This window comes from Canis aureus, chromosome 32 (genome assembly GCF_053574225.1).
Source record: "Canis aureus isolate CA01 chromosome 32, VMU_Caureus_v.1.0, whole genome shotgun sequence".
In the NCBI taxonomy this organism is placed as follows: Eukaryota; Metazoa; Chordata; class Mammalia; order Carnivora; family Canidae; genus Canis; species Canis aureus.
This window is the reverse complement of record NC_135642.1, coordinates 5,798,444-5,816,341: the sequence shown is the minus strand read 5'-3', so window position 1 is coordinate 5,816,341 and position 17,898 is coordinate 5,798,444. Positions and strand designations below refer to the sequence as shown.

The following is a 17,898-nucleotide window of genomic DNA, read 5'->3' as shown; positions in this document are numbered from 1 at the left end:
TGTGGAGATGGGGCCTTTGGGAGGTGATTAGATTTAGGTAAGTCATAGGGTGCCCATGACGGGGTTATTAGTACCCTCACAAGGAGAGACACTAGGGAGCTACCCGTGTTCTCTCCCCCATTCCCCACCATGTTAGGACACAGAGAGAAGCTGACCACCTGCAGTCCAAGGAGAGCTCTCACCAGAAACCTACGATGCTGGCTGGCACCTTGATCTTGGACCTCTAGTCACAAGGACTGTGAGAAATTAAGTTTGTGGTTTAAAACACCCAGTCTGTGCTATTCTGTTATGGCAGCCCGAACTAATACACAGGTCTACTTTATAAAAATGTAAAAAAAAAAAAAAAGAAAGAAAGAAAAAAAAATCAAGCTAATTAAATAACTACATATGAAAAAAATCAGGAAATTTAAAGAAAAGAAAGTAAACATATTCATACGATCTTGGTAGAAAAGAAGGATTTCTTAAAGCAATATATCAGAAACAACAAAGGAAAAGCTGGTAAATTTGGTTGCTATAAAATTTACAAGTTGTGTTCAACAAAAGACACCATGGCCCAAGAAAAATATAAGCCATTCTCTTTTTGCCATGTGAGGGGACAATGAGAAGTCAGGGGAGCCTCGGAGAGGACCCTCAGAAGAACTGACCATGCCAGTGTGCCAATTGTGCACGGGCCAGCCTCCAGAACTGTGAGGAATGAAATTCTGTTGTTCTAAGCTGCCCAGTCTGTGGTGCTTTGTCATAGCAGCCTGACTGGACTAGGGCAGATGAGAACAGATTTTTTCTTTTTTTCTTTTATCGTTTGTCCATTTTGAGTCCTATCTGTAAAACACTTATCCACTTCAGGATCTCAAAGATTTTCTCTGGTTTCTACCCAGAAGTTGTAGCCTCGGTTAGAAATCCATGATCCATTTTGCTTTATTTTATTAAGTGTGCAAGGTTAAAAAAAAATTAATATGTCTTTTTAAGGGAGAAAATATTTTCTCAAAAAGCATTAACAGGTCATTTTAGGGGAGAAAATATTTTCTCATGTTACCAATAAAAAAAATAATATCTTAGTTGTGGGGGTGCCTAGCTGGCTCAGTCAGTGCAGCATAAAACTCTTGATCTCAAGGCTATGAGTTCAAGCCCCACGTCAGGCACAGAGCTTACATTAAGAAAAAAATGAAAAAAGTAAAAAAAAAAAAAAATTAACATCCAGTTCTAGAATATACAAAGAACTCCTACAAATCAAAAGTGCTTGCATTTATCCAGAACCTCTTTGCAGCACTTTATTAATCAACACGCCATACTGCGTTCAGTCTCCTACAATCGAGAATGTGTAAATCGCATGATCAGAATAAACAATACAGTTGCAACTTCAAACAAGCTCTGATGTCTAACCACAGAATCACATTTCCCGCCAAACCCACAGCACCAGATACGGCTGCTGCTTGTAACCCCACTGTCACTAAATCCTCGAGCCTTCCAGCAGCCTTCCACTCTTCCCTCTTCTTCACTACAGTATCACTGGATTGTGGTCACCAGAATTTTGATCTGATTTTAATAATCAACTATAATTCATGTATTGCCAGAGGTTAAAATGACATCACGTTAGGACTAGAAATCAATATTAGTTGTCATCTATGGAGTAACATGTACAACTGAATAAATCATGCTAAGGACAAAGTCCCTTAGAGAGGTAAACTCTAAAGCCACAATAGTGAGAGAGAAAGAGACCCATAGAGATCACTGCCACACTGGAAAGGTACAAAATGTATTGGAAAGGATTTTAAACTAGGAATCAGGGAAACTAAATTCCAATCTAAACCCTGTAATGTAGCTATTCATTACATAATGTAATATCCCTAATCTTCAGCTTTCTCATCCTTTAAAATAGGATGAAATGATTGTTAAAAGTTCTGGAAATTCTAGGGGCGCCTGGGGGGCTCAGTCAGTTAACCATCTGCCTTCAGCTCAGGTCATGATCCTGGCATCCTGGGATGGGGCCCCACATAGCAGGGAGCCCTTCTCTCCCTGCCCCTCTGCCTGCTGCTCCCCCTGCTTGTGCTCTGTCAAGTGAATAAAATCTTTTAAAATAAAGTTCTGGAAGCTCTAAGATTCAATGTATAACCCCTTTTCTACAGTTAGAGAAACTGTGGTAATAACTGGAAATAACTTGGACTACACAAATCAGCATCTCTGTTTCCTTTTAACAAGCTCAAAAAACCATTAAGGCACTTGCAACCTCTTCAAAATCAAGTAATACTGAGTATTTCGACAGAACAACTTCATCTTATTTTTCCTCTTCTCAACCAACCTTTCGGTCCCTCCGTATGTTCTGACTTGCAAATACAGTGCTATGAGTTACTGACTGGTGGGACAGCTCATCCCCAGGGTGTCCCCACGGTCAACTCAGACCCCAGAGATGCACCGGGAGCACTGAGGGAGGAAGGGGACACCCACCTACCCAGCCAGGTCAGCCAACCAACCCTGGCCATCAACAGGGTGACAGGTGTCACAGATGGCCCTTACATCCTTTCTACAATTTGTTCTACAGAACATTAGCCCTGCAAGATGTTCTAAGAAAAAAGAATACCACAAATGTTTCAGAAATGCTTCCTGTTGTACCTCATTTCTGAGTAATTCACAATGAACATGCAAATATTAAAGGCTCTGAGAAGCCCTAAAGAAATCTGATTTATAGTGTTGAATCTAGGGTTTCTCAACTCAAGTAATCACAAAACTCTTTTTCCACAGAATTTCTATTAACACTCTATAAAACTCATGCTCCAAGGAAGCCACTTTGGAACATGCTTGCTTAAGCATAATATTTAATTCAAACACTTCTAAACTGAAACTGATTTTTGTTGCTTTGTTTTTTGCTTCTGACATTCTGTATCACTCAGAGAATCATTTACTAAGTAATAAGTTCTAAATTGTCCAACATCCAACTGTTCAAAATTAAACAAACATGTTGTAAGGCTTTCCCTCTGACACACACACCTGAAACCTATCAATCAAAGAATATGGTCATGTGGGACAGAAACCACCAGCTCTCTGGTCCAAGTACATAAATCACAATTACCCTGTCAGAGAATATCTTACATCTATTCTCGCCTGGTTGTTTTAGTTTTAGTTTTGGTCACTGCACAGTTTACATTTAAACAACAAAACTTTCAAGCAAAAAGGTAATTGAAACACAAAGTGAGGATAATTTAAATCACCAGAAAGGAGATTTAAAAACTGAAAATGGACAAGTCTTAAGATACTCTGTATAAAAGAAGAAAACCCCAACCCATTCAACAAACAACAACAGCATAAAACTTAACTTGGCATTCATTTTTCTTTAATATTTTATTTATTTATTCATGAGAAACAGAGAGAGAGAGGAGAGGCAGAGACACATGCAGAGGGAGAAGCAGGCTCCACAGAGGGAGCCCCATGTGGAACTCGATCCCAGGTCTCCAAGATCACGCCCTGGACTGAAGGTGGTGCTAAACTGCCGAGCCACCCAGACTGCCCTTAACTTGGTATTCTTATTGAAAATGTAAATCACCATGTGAATATTGACTTAGATTCCAGCAAGATGAGGACAACGCTAGCAAAAAGTAGAAGGCTTTGTTAGCCATCTATACACTTCAGTTTTTCATCATTTGCTTTCTTGACAGTAAGAACTCCTAACTGTGTCAAAAAAGAACAAAGAAACAGCCTATCCTAAAATACCATTATCAAAAACACTTTGTCCTAAGAGACTAGCTAACAAAATGGTGTTTTTATCAAGTAGTCTTCCAAATCCATTCTAGGAATCATGGAACACAAACCATCAGGGCATTTGAAGAGTTACCGTCAAATCTTGAGAAAAAAAAAAAAAAATCACAATAAAGATACCAAATCTGTCCACAAACTCAGTTACTACATCCACTTACAGCTATCACTAGATATGAAGGAGTTAGGGGGAAGACACTCTTTATTAGCTCCCAAAATCAAGTCCTATGATTATTTAATTATGAAATCACATTTTTTACATTAATCCATATTCTTCTTGCTATCAAATTCACATTCACCATCCTCCTTTAAGTTCCCATTCAAAATGTAGCTCATTCAGGAAGACTTCAACACCCCTACTAAATGCCTATAGTACTGTTTAAAAGTTTTTTTATTTTATTTTTATTAATGAGAGACACACAGAGAGAGAGAGAGAGAGAGGCAGAGACACAGGCAGAGGGAGAAGCAGGCTCCATGCAGGGAGCCCCACGTGGGACTCGATTTCGGGTCTCCGGGATCAGGTCGCTGAGCCACCTAGGCTGCCATATGGTACTGTTTAAAGATCAAGTTGTTGACGGGATGAGCACTGGGTGTTATTCTGTATGTTGGTAAATTGAACACCAATAAAAAATTAATTTGTTTAAAAAAATAAAATAAAAAATAAAAATAAAGATCAAGTTGTACTTTGTAACACGCTGCTTTGGGAAGATGTTCATCTTCATGTGTGTGCATGAATTCTTCTAAAAGGCATCATCCTGAGGACTCCTTCTGTAATTCAGGGCTTCTTGGGTGCTTTCACAAAGTACTCCTTTCATCAGAGGAGCTACCACACAACCAAAATTTACTTGAAGTCTTCTGTTTTCCCTTTAAAATGTATTCAAAATGTAAGATTCAACACCATAGTGCATTTATTTTAACATAAAAATGTTTAGTGTTAGTGAGGATGGGGAGACATTGGAACCCCTGTGCTCTGTTGGTGGGACTGTAAAATGTTGTGACAGCTATGGAAAATGGTATAGAAGTTCCTCAAAAAATTAAAAATATAACTACCATATAATCCAGCAATCCCACTTCTGGGTGCATATCCAAAAGAATTGAAAGTAGAATTTTGAAGAAAAATATGCATACCCATGTTCATGAGAGATAAATGGATATATATGAAATGTGATATATACACATCATGGAATATTATTCCTTAAGAAGCAAGGAAATTTGTCACAGGCTGTGTGGATGAACCATGAGGGCATTAAGTGAAATAAGTCACCAAAAGACAACTACTGCGTGACCCTTCTGATAGGAGGTATCATAGTAGTCAAGATTACAGAACAGAAGGAAGAATTGTGGTTACCAGGGGGTTGGAGAATGGGAGAAAAGGAAAATGTTTTTTAGAAAGTATAAAGTTTCAGATTTGCAAGAGAAAAAGTCCTAGAGATCTGTTTCATCACAATATGAATATACTTAACGCTACTCAACTATAAACTTAAAAATGATAGTAAGATGGTAACTTCTGTGTTATGTGTTTTTACCACAATTTTGTAAAATGTTTTTAATCACTTGATTTGTCCCAAATCTGCTCTGCAAGTAAAAACTGGTGTTACCGTACTTACTCACACACACACACACACACGCACACACGCACACACGCACACACGCTTAATGAAGTAGCCTCAAAATCCCCCGCAGCTCTGAATGTGGCTCCCAGAACCAAACCTACTCTTCTCACATCCTCTGTGCAATTCAACAGTTATCAAGCGACTACACTGTGGTGACCTCAAGGGAATATCAAAATTAACTGAGCCATGATCCCTGCCCCTGAGCAGATCAGAGAAACCGCCTGCGCTCGGTTCAGCTCCATCTCCTCGGTGAACTGACCACATCTGCAGTTCTCCTCAGTGACCTGCTAAATTGTAGGGGAAACGGGGTGAATTCTTCAGACTGCTGTTTCTCTGGATAAAGTCCCAGAAGAGTAAACACAAAGAACAAGACCCACACAAGGGATGAAAGTCAGCGTAAATTTAAAAACATTCAATTAACCCAAAGTTCTTTGTTAAAAGAGAAAAAGCGTCAAGTAAAAATGGGGGACGCGCCCTTCCAATAAAACAAACACACAGATAAGTCTTAAGATGCGTTAGCACAGCAGGAATGGATGCTCCCTAGCAACGAGAGCCAGCGAAGCTGTCCAGTGAAATAAAAATATGCAACTCACTCAAATGGAAGATTCATGGCTGAGGGAACTGTAAAGAAATTTATTAGTGCAAATTACACTTTATCCACCAGGCCAGTCAGGGTCTGCTCTGGGCAAGGTCTCATGAGGGGCGCACAGAGTTGCCCCCCAACAGTAATCATTCGTGTTACTTCCCGGTAGGTTTTTATGTCTACTGCAGTGTCGATTGTGACACGAATCCTAGCACAGCACCTCTGGGTACAACCACAGAGACAGTCTGTAAGAACAAGCTTACTTTCCTTATTAAAGGCATGTGGGCGGTTTATGTCACCACAGAAACAGCTTTACCTCCCAGGGAAACTGATAACGGGGGAATTATGGGAAAAGCTGCTTTTCCCCGACCCTCAGTGCCTCCACTTAGGCCTTCATCATTTCTGGCTTACTGCAAAGACTCCGGCCCACCTCACACCCGGCCATCCTAGTCGGCATCAGGTAAGCTCTCCAAACTCCGGAACTGTCCATGGCTCTCCCCTGCTCAAAATCTCCAGCGGTCCACGGAGCCTTCAGGGTCTCTGACATGACATAGGAGGCTATTTGCCATTTAGTCCCTGTAGGACACATTTTTCTCAAAGATCTTTATTTTTAGATAATTTCATATTTAGAAATGTTACAACTCCTTACCCTTTTCATCCAAATTCAGCACTTTCTAAACCTAGGACATAACCTCAGTGACAGCAGGAACTATGTATTTTACTCACATGTGCCTGGCACTGAGGTGATATTCAATAAATTTGTGGAAGAAATCAATCAGTAAGTGAATAGAGTAGGAATTAATGAAGGGCCCACTTTCTGGTTAAACAGAGTGGGTTGAATGCAAATGTTACCTCTGCTCCCCTCCTGAACTTTCACTAAGATAACAGATAAAGACACTTTTTTAAGCATAAATCTGTACAAACAAAGATAAGGGCTGACAGTAGCCAAGGCCGGAGGGGGGGGGGGGGACATGGTGGGGGTAAATGACCCAGGAGTCCTAAGAATATGAACCCTAGAAGGCAGCCCAGAAGAAAGGCACAGGAATGAGGCACAGGTATCTCTGAGGAAGGGGTGCAGGGAGGGCTGCAAGAAGAAAGGACGCTGAGCAAATCTATTAGACTCCAAAGATCTGCTGCCCAAAAGGACACCCTCATGTAATGGACCCTCCCTCCAACAGCAGCAAAAAAAACTTCTCCAGGAAAATTAATTCAACTGTTAGCAAGCAGCTTCTCTGTGCCAAGCTCAGCCCTAGAGTCCCAAAAATCTAAGGAAACAAAGTTAAGGCCTGCCCCAAGGAACTTCCATTCTAGTGGGGGGAAATGAGCAAGTGCATCAGCGACAGACCAGAAGTGAGGAACCAGTGGGGAGCAAGGGCAGAGCACAGGAATGCAGTGTGGTTCTTGCTACAGAGCAGAAATTGGAAGGAAGGGAGGGAGGGAGGGAGAAAGGAAGGAAGTTAGGAGAGAAAGGAAGAAAATAAGACATGCAGACATCCAGGGAAAGAACATTCCAGACTGATGGAGTTGGGTGCACAGGCCGCAAGGTAGAAGCAAACTCCAAGCGTGAACAGCACGGCAACTGACCTAGTGGGGCAGGTGAAGGGAGTGGGGTGTCGGAGATGTAATGAGGAGCCAGATTGACAGAAGGAACCATCAAAGCAACAATTCCCCTATCTACTGGCCACACACTAATTCCTTGGAGAGCTTTAAAAAATTTCCATGAGGGCAGCCTGGGTGACTCAGCGGTTTAGTGCTGCCTTCAGCCCAGGGCCTGATTCTGGAGACCCAGGATGGAGTCCCACGTCAGGCTCCCTGCGTGAGCCTACTTCTCCCTCTGCCTGTGTCTCTGCCTCTGTATGTGTGTGTGTCTCATGAATAAATAAATAAAATCTTTTAAAAAAATAAAAATAAAAAAGTTCCATGAGTCTCACTCGAGTTTCTGATCTGAATTTTCATTGGTATGGGGTGTGGCTGGTTGTGAGTAGTTTTGAAATCTCCAAAGGTCTGTAAATGAGTTTCAAACCATGGAATTGGAAGAACTCTGGGCTCAGGGATGCTAAGCACAGCTGGGGAAGGCAGTGGAGGGACTCCACTGAAAACAGGAAGATTAAGTAAAAGGTGACAAACTCAAAATCTAAACTCCCAACCCCTCCAGCCTCTTTTCCCATCTATCACCAAGAAATCCTAGACAGAAAATACTGGCAGCCAGATGTACAGAGACTGACATGGGCAAAAAGCGAACAACAAATGATCCCAGTGTGAGGCAGGGGAAACCCTGGCAGCTGGGGTGCTCCAAGTGCTTTAAGTTCTGGAAAACTGAGAGGTATATGCCAACTAACAGATGGGAAAAGTAAAAAACCATCATGAAAGGTTAAGAGAAAAAGACAAGGAAAACAAATATCTGGAATGTGTAGATACACTTGGGGACTGTGAAATTAAGTAAGTAATTTAACCATTAAGTATAATCACTTAGAGTCCCTTGAAAATAATCAGAATAAAAATGATAGCTATGTTAGGTCTATGATGGATGGCAAATGTGGCAATAATGAGTTTCTATGGGGCAGAAAATCCATGAGCAATTCCACTCATTTTAAAAGGTTTTTCATTTTCAAGAATGACAAAACAATTAGATATTAGCATAAGAGACCACATGCTATTTCTAAACATATCTAAAATGCTTATGAGGATATCAAATAATGTCTCTTAATTGCATATATGAGCTGTCTTGGTTGTTCTGCAAACTGATATAAAGAATCAAGCACTAAACTAATAATTTATTTTGTGAATTATTATAAAGAAAGTAACAATACTTTTAAGTAATACTTTCCCAACTCTTAACAAATATCTAAAGATATTAAAAATATAAGGGGGGAAAAAACCATCCCAAGACTCACAAATACAATGGTAGGAGTTTGAGACCCCCAAAAATGCATCTAAAATGAAGTACAGCTTTTGAAGATTGTTTAAATATGACCATTCAACTCAATTCATTTCAACAGATATTTTTAATGCCCTACTATATGTCAAGTCTCCCCTAGGTGCTGGGCCTCAAAGATGAAAGGCTCTGCTTCTGCCCTCAAGGAGCTCAAAAGTTGTAAGGGAGACAAACACCCAAACAAGCCATCACAACCATTCTGAGAACTTGGGCCCTGGGTAGAGAGACAGCTCAAAGGAAGGACTGCCTACTAGGGCATCTGAGGAAGTTTCAGAAAGAAAATGACGATTAGTGAGTTTTTAAGGTAAGAGGAGAAGTTGGTTAGGGGAATAATCAGATAAACAACTGGTAAAAATTGGTATGGTGAGTTCTGAAAACTATCATTAAAAGCAGGGTGAACTTGGGACAGAGGAAGCAAGAGACTTTGGCCAAGGCCAGATCTAGAGAAGTCCGTGTGGCATTCCTGTCTTCAGCCCCAAACCTTTGTGAAGGCCTCCAGGCGGAAGGGAGACAAATACCATTTAGCCTCCCAGATTCCACTTGCTTCACAGCCTTCCAAAAACAACTTAACAATTAATACTTGGACCATGTCCATATAATACTCTACAGCCATTATTCTCTGAACCAAAAATTAAATAAAGACTAAGCAAGCCTTTTCAAGCCCCTTCCCCTTTTCCTCCTCAAAGGGTCTCTCAGCCTACTATTCACAAACCTGCCCTCTTCCATTCTAGCACACCTGGCTCCTGAAGGCAGTGGCCATGTTGCCCAGACGGATCCACAAAACAGGAAACCAATTTCCTTCTCCATCTACCCGAATAAACACAAATTTTCAAATGGAAACTCTGCATCCATTTCTTCGGCATGTTTTCGTCTCTACGTAACCTCCGTAATTCATAACCTCCATGCACAGTGTCTAACCCACTCTGAATGGAACAGTTATTGAGAACCACACAACTGATTTTATGTCTCCAGTTTGTGGTGAGCATAGCATTGCTTTCTAGGGTTCCAGAAGAACAAAGAGTGGAAATGCAAACAAAACAAAATGACCTACAGTGCTATTAATATTCTATATCCTCTCCCACCTCCTCTCAGACTCAGACCTACAGACTATTACCCCTTTTTTCTTTTATTTCAATCTCATCTTTTATAATTCTTTCTCAACCCACCAAACTCAAATCTCCTCCACTTTAAGTTTTAGATATCCTACAATCCATGCACACCCTTTCCATGGACTTGCCCCTCCCTCAAACTCTGCTTCTTCTCAAACAAACTGTCTTTTAAAGATTTTATTTATTTGAGAGAGACAAAGAAAGGGAAAGAGTTGGGGGAGGAGCAGAGGGAGAGGGTGTGCTGAGCATGGAGCTCAACATAGGGCTCGATCCCACAACCCCAAGATCATGAGCTGAGCTGAAACCAAGAGTCAGATGCTCAACTAATTCAGCCATCCAGGTGGCATTCTCCAATAAACTTCTTAAAATCAGTTGCCCTATGCTTCCTCCATTTTCTTCTTGCTCATTCTTCAAAACTCCTTCCTCCACTCTGGATTCTGCACTCCTCACTCCAATGCAACTGCCCTTACCATGATGACTCCTATGTCAAAATTATCAGCACTTCACAATCTTCTTCCCACCCATTGATCACTTCCTCCTTTAAACCTTTGCCTTTTTCCTTTCCACCACAAACTCTGTTCTAGTCTCCATCCTTCCCTCCCCAACAACCCCTCTGCACATACTGGCACTCCTAGGAGTGCCTCTCTGTACAGGTTTCCCCGAGTAGAATACTTACTACTCCTTTTGTTCCCCTCCACTGTCTAGATACCTCTATCAGGTGTTGTCACATAAGTGCATATCCATCCACTCTGCTAGCCTGAAAGCTCCTCAAAGGCAAGAACCAAGTCTTCTTCCTCTCTCTGTCCCCTGACCAACCTCCCCTCACTCTTTGCACGGTGCCCCAACACATAGTGTTGTCCAACAGATGTTTCTAGAATGAACAATTGGTAACCAAATGTTATTACAAATTATCTGTATTACAAATACATACACATGTGGGCAGCCCGGGTGGCTCAGCAGTTTAGTGCCACCTTCGGCCCAGGGTGTGATCCTGGAGACCTGGGATCGAGTCTCACGTCGGGCTCCTTGCATGGAGCCTGCTTCTCCCTCTGCCTGTGTCTATGTCTCTCTCTTTCTCTGTGTGTCTCTCATGAATAAATAAATAAAATCCTTAATAAAAAAATACATATACATGTAATATTAAGATAATTCTGTGTATATTTCCTGCAAATGAAATTTAGCTTACATATTAACCAAATAATAATCATTGTTTTTACAGTTTATTATAGTTACCCTTATACATCCAGTTCATCCAGTCTGAAAAGCTATAAAAAAAAATTACAAGGTGCTCCTTTAGCTAAAGGAGCCAGGGCCTCAAAACCTAAGTCTACTTCATGTCATAGAACAAACATCTCTAGCCTCCATAATAAGAATAAAGAAAATTTTATTATTTGGCTACTCCCAGATAAGAGAGAAAAGGTACCTACCCACCCAGCTACAGTCACCCAAAACAATAAATAAATAATAAGGTAGAAAAAAATTAAGATGATGATTACTTCCTGACTCTGAAGACCATGTCTATTAGTAAAACATTATATACACAATGAATAGAAGATCATTATGAGAAGAAATTGTTAAGAAATGATCATGGTAGTGCAAGAGAACAGTTTGATAGTTAGACATCAAAGGAAGAAAAATGCATCTTAAAAAAAGTTAACTTCATGGAGAAGGATGCCTCTATCTTTCAGAGAAGTCACTCTCAACTCCATCTATAACTTGGATAAAAAGACCCATTCCTAAACACATGCCACACACAATTCACTACTCTTCATTCAGGTAAGCACAACTCTGGAGCTCAGAAACCCATTCAATTTCAACTGCAAGATCTCCAGGTCACCCAGTGTTTACGTGTCTGGAGTAACAGAAGATGTCTGTGAGGACCAAATTCTCTCCATCTCACCCAGCTTTTGAAGTAAGAGTCTGTATCAAGGTGGCCACGGAGGGGGATCCCTGGGTGGCGTAGCGGTTTGGCGCCTGCCTTTGGCCCACGTCGGGCTCCCGGTGCATGGAGCCTGCTTCTCCCTCTGCCTGTGTCTCTGCCTCTCTCTCTCTCTCTCTCTCTCTCTCTCTCTCTCTCTCTGTGTGTGTGTGTGTGTGTGTGTGTGTGACTATCATAAATAAATAAAAATTAAAAAAAAAAAAAAAAAAGGTGGCCACGGAGGTAACAGCAGCTCACAAGCAAGGGGGCAGAAAGATCAATATTATTTTTGTTGAGAAAAATAAGCCAGCTTTTTCCACGTCAAAAGAACAAAAAGTTCTCATGCCTGGGTGGCTTGTTGAGTTAAGCTTCCAACGCTGATTCCGGCTCAGGTCGTGATCTCAGGGTCTTGGGATGGAGCCCAATATTGGGCTCTGGGATCAGATCAGCAGTGCTGGGCTTGGGGTGCTTTCCCTCCCCTTCCGCTTGCAGCGCCACTGTGCATACCTGGGCCTTCTCACGCTCTCTCTCGGATGGATGGATGGATGGATGGATGGATGGATGGATGGACGGACGGATAGATAATAAATAATTTTTTTTTTTTGGCTGGGTACAGTATACTTTATTGATGGTACATGACAAGGTAGGGCTCCCCAAGCCCCTCCCCTTCCTCGGGGTCTAGGATATAAATTGGAGGTCAGAAGATTCTCAGTGTGTTGGGGGATTAAGTTGGGGCAGGGACTCCCCAGCAGCTGAGGGCCTCTCTTCCTCCTGTTCTTGCTGGGGCTGGTGGTCCAGGAGGCTCTTACTCCTTGGAGGCAATGTGGACCATGAGGTCCACCACCCGGTTGCTGTAGCCAAATTAATGGTCATACCAGGAAATGAGCTTGATGAAGTGGTCACTGAGGGCAATGCCAGCCCTGGTGTCGAAGGTGAAAGAGTAGGTGTCATTGTTGAAGTCACAGGAGACAACCTGGTCTTCGGTGTAGCCCAGGATGCCCTTGAGGGGGCCCTCTGATGCCTGCTTCACCACCTTCTTGATGTCGTCATATTTGGCAGCTTTTTCCAGGCGGCAGGTCAGATCCACAACTGACACATTGGGGATGGGGACATGGAAGGCCATGCCAGTGAGCTTCCTGTTCAGCTCAGGGATGACCTTGCCCATAGCCTTGGTGGCGCCAGTGGAAGCAGGGATGATGTTCTGGGCAGTCCCTCGGCCGTCATGCCACAGCTTCCCAGAGGGGCCGTCCAGTCTTCTGGGTGGCAGCGATGGCATGGACGGTGGTCATGAGGCCCTCCACGATGCCGAAGTGGTCATGGATGACTTTGGCCAGAGAAGCCAAGCAGTTGGTGGTGCAGGAGGCATTGCTGGCAATCTTGAGGGAGTTGTCATACTTCTCGTGGTTCACGCCCATCACAAATATGGGGGCACCAGCAGAAGGAGCAGAGAGTATGACCCTCTTGGCCCTGCCCTTCAAGTGAGCCCCAGTCTTCTCCATGGTGGTGAAGACCCCAGTGGACTCCACAACATACTCAGCACCAGCATCACCCCACTTGATGTTGGCGGGATCTCGCTCCTGGAAGATGGAGATGGCCTTCCCATTGATGACAAGTTTCCCGTTCTCAGCTTTGACCGTGTGGTGGAATTTGCCGTGGGTGGGTAGAATCATACTGGAACATGTATACCATGTAGTTGAGGTCAATGAAGGGGTCATTGATGGCGACAATATCCACTTTGCCAGAGTTAAAAGCAGCCCTGGTGACCAGGCACCCAACACGGCCAAATCCGTTCACTCTGACCTTCACCATCGCCTCGGGGACGCGGCAGGCACTGTACCAGAAGATGTGGCTGTCTGTCGAAAGGGGAGGAGCAGAGAGCCTAAATAAAATCTTTTTTTTTTTTTAATAAAATCTTTAAAAAAAAAAAGTTTACTGTAGGTTTCTAGGAGTACAGGGAACTGGAAAGTGACAAAGCACCAAGAAAACATGATATACCTTGCAACCGCGTCCCTGAGCTACCAGAGGACTCCTAGGTGTGTCCTATGTCCCCTCTCTAGAGTTGCTTATCTGTCATTGGTAGCACCTGTAACATTTGCTGGTTAGAGAGAAATTAAGTCTCATTCACTGCAACTTCAGCGTTCTCCAAACCAGACATCAATGCATTCAGTGGCAAAAAATTACAATGAATCTCCGAAGAAATAGGAGGTTGTATAAACGATGAAATAGTATTAGCTCTTCTTTTCAAAAAAACAAAAAAACAAAAAAAAAAGGCTCCAAAGCAGCATAAATGAAAAGAGAGATTAAACAGATGTTAGGGTTTTGTGTAACAGTTCAACCAGACCTCATTCTCTGAGATGGCTGAACTAGAGGTGGGAACGACACGGCCCCACCAAGGAAAACATCACAGACCAAAGTCTGCCAACCACCCAATAACTACATCTGAGTGCCTAACATGGCACTTCAGGAAGAAAGCCACACACACAGGGACACCGAATTTGACATGATCCTCGACCACGGGGCTAAAAGAGGAGATGAAGCAAAACAAAAACACAACACAGACTCCCAGTTTATTCCCATTTATTCGCCATTTACTCCTAATCTCACACACTCAACTCTTGACATGAATGACGCCCGGTTTATCGGTATCAGCACTTCTTGGTCATTACCTATCCAAGAATCCAATACAAAGTGATGCCCTCAATTTTCAGATACCATAAAAGATACTTATTTATCACAGTATTTTTTTTAAGATTTCACTTATTTATCTGTGAGCAAGTGAGCACAAGTGGGGGTGAGGGGGGCAGAGGGAAAAGTAGACTCCACGCTGAGCAGGGAGCCTGAGTCGGACTTGATGCCGGGACCCAAGATGAGGACTGAAGCCAAAGGCAGATGCACTCAACCACACTCCACTGACCACGCCACCCAGGCACCCCAACATTTTTTTTTAAACAGCACCTGCAGTCTTGCCTGTCGGAAAATACTACAGGATCTATGCTGATCGGCATTAGAAGTACTCAGTTTATCTTTTTGCTTTGTTAGTTTGCCGTAGTGACTGAAAGGGACTATTGAAATACACTTGGGCACAGGATTAGTTGGGTTGTTTTTTTAAATCCTAGATAGCAATCAAATTGTGAGGAGGAAAATATAAACGAAGGTAACTTTTTGGTTTGAGCATATAATTACATTCTTTGTTAAGAATGTAAGCAGACAAGAATCTCATTAAATATTTGGTGCTCTATTTGCCCCTAAAACTTATCAAATCTGAAGGCATAATCCACAATGTACAATCCTAACACTGCAAAGCACTGCAGAGAATGATAACATTCCAGACCAAAAGGTATCTCAACTAGTTATCTGAGCTAACCCCTGCCTCCAATGCTGAAGCAGTCACGGAAATTGACAGCAGCATCATTTTAAGGAATATCGTGAATTCTAGTTTTCCAAGAGCCAAATGAGCAGTGAAGCAGGAGTGACAGGAAGTGGATAAGAAATATGAGGACACGGAAGGGAATGGGAATTAAAAATAAAAGCACCATTTTGTTCAATTATACATATTACTTACTTGTTCAAAATCAAGCACTAGTAGTTCATCTACCTCCCAATCAGTAACTATGTTAGCTATTCCTGGGAACCAAAGAGAGGGGTCACCAGACACCACTGTCCTAAACATTCAGGGACGTAACGAGACTCACCGTGGAAGATTCTAAGAATGGCAAGAAGCAGCTGAAATAGTAAGAGATGTACTTCATTCATTCAGCATCTTCAAATACAAAGTATTCTCTAAAAATTTAATATGAGGGGCACCTGGGTGGTTTAGTCAGTTAAGTGTCTCACTTGAGCTCAGGTCATGATTTTGGGCTCCCTGCTTAGCAGGGAGTCTGCTTCTCCCTCTCCCCCTGCCTCTGCCCCTTCTATCCCACTCATGTCCCCTCTCTCTCTTATCTTTAAAACAAAAATAAATAAAAATTAAAAATTTAATTTGAGATAACTGGATAATAACCTATCTTTAAATTATCATTTGTTGACTATGCTGGATTTATTTATTTTTTTATTGGAGTTCAATTTGCCAACATTTAGCATGACGCCCAGTGCTCATCCCAAGTGCCCCCCTCAGTGCCCATCACCCAGTCACCTCAACCCCCTGCCCACCTCCCTTTCCACTACCCCTTGTTCATTTCCCAGAGTTAGGTGTCTCTCATGTTTTGTCACCCTCTCTGATATTTTCACTCATTTTCTCTCCTCTCCCTTTCTTCCCTCTCACTAATTTTTATATTCCCCAAATGAATGAGACTATATAATGAGACTATATATTGGAGAAGACTTTGTCCTTCTCCAATTGACTTGAATACTTCACTCAGCATAATACCCTCTAGTTCCATCCATGTTGAAGCAAATGGTGGGTATTTGTCATTTCTAATGGCTGAGGAATATTCCATTGTATACATAAACCACATCTTCTCTGTCCATTCATCTTTCGATGGACACCGAGGCTCCTTCCACAATTTGGCTATTTGTGGACATTGCTGCTATAAACATCGGGGTGCAGGTGTCCTGGCATTTCACTGCATCTTATCTTGAGTATGCTAGATTTAATGTAAAATTCTATTTTAATGCTGGCCACCAAGTAACCTTTTGTGGCAATCCTGATCATTCATTATAAAGCAGCAGCAGCCTGGGGGACTGATACTGCAGGACTGTTTGCCTCACAGTAATGAACACTTCCAGTTATTGCTTTGATGTGTCTACTTTCCCGCTGTCACTCCCCGCCACCCTCACCAGGCTTGCTTGCCCCTACTTTTCCCTGCCCTCCTCAAATTTGCTAACCCCACTTCTTAGGCTCCATCTCCGGCTCCTGCTATTCCCTCGACGACTCACAGCATCACCTTTGCCAACATGGTTATCTCACCAAACTCTCTGATCTGTCAGTCTGGTAGCTGAAAACACATCTTTTGGTTTATTTTAATTTGCATTTTCTAAAAAAAAAAAAAAAATTTGCATTTTCTTACCATGAGTGGGTTGAGCGTCTTCTCACAAGTTTAGGAGCCATTTGCATTTCTTTTTCTGTGAACAGTCTGCTCCTAGCCTTGGCCCATTTTCAATAAGGTTGTTAAAACTCATTACATATATTGGCAATTAGTTCTCTGTAATAGGAGTTAAAATCCTCTCCACCAACCCCCACCCCATGTGCCCAGTTATTTGTCTTTGGTTATGCTGTGTGCCAGGCAAAAATTCTTAATTTTTATGTAATCACATTTAATAGTCTTTTCTTTTATTGGGTTTTACAAAATATTTAGAAAGATCTTCCCCCTTTTGATGTTAGAAAACAATGTAGTGGTGTTTTGTTCTAATACTTTGATAGGGTTTTTAATTTTACACTAAAATTTTGACTCACATGGACTTTAACCTGTTACACAGTATGAGGCTTGAATCCCACTTTTTCCCCCAGATACTGACTCTACTTGTGCTAACATTACTGATGAACAAATCCATCTTTCTCCCAATGACTTGAAATGCTTTAGAGTTTTTTGCTTATGTCATGATCCCCTGGTGCTTAGGATTTCTGGTATAATAACATTGATATAAAGTAGAGTTAAGAGTAGTTGAGACGGGGATCCCTGGGTGGCACAGTGGTTTGGCGCCTGCCTTTGGCCCAGGGTGTGATCCTGGAGACCCGGGATCGAATCCCACGTCGGGCTCCCGGTGCATGGAGCCTGCTTCTCCCTCTGCCTGTGTCTCTGCCTCTCTCTCTCTCTCTCTCTCTCTGTGTGACTATCATAAATAAATAAAGAAAAAAAAATATTTAAAGAGTAGTTGAGACTTAAGGCATTGCTTTGCAGCTTCTGAAAGGATCAAAATTTACTTTCTCTATAAGGTCCTTGGGACCGGTATGGGGGACCCGTGTTCCTTTATGTAACTAGCAAGCAATAAGTGCTTAATGAATGTTCTTTTTTTTTAAGATTGTATTTATTTATTCATAAGAGATACAGAGAGAGAGG

At 42.1% G+C, this 17,898-nt stretch overlaps 1 pseudogene across 1 annotated transcript in view; it reads right to left on the bottom strand.

Moving 5' to 3' along the window:
* Positions 1-12,246: 12,246 nt before the first annotated feature.
* The window catches only part of LOC144302923 (glyceraldehyde-3-phosphate dehydrogenase-like), an 85,090-nt pseudogene continuing 79,438 nt past the window's right edge, over positions 12,247-17,898 (bottom strand). Inside the window, exon 3 of the transcript XR_013369917.1 lies at positions 12,247-13,755. The product of XR_013369917.1 is annotated as a glyceraldehyde-3-phosphate dehydrogenase-like (transcript). The remainder of the gene's footprint in view (positions 13,756-17,898) is intronic.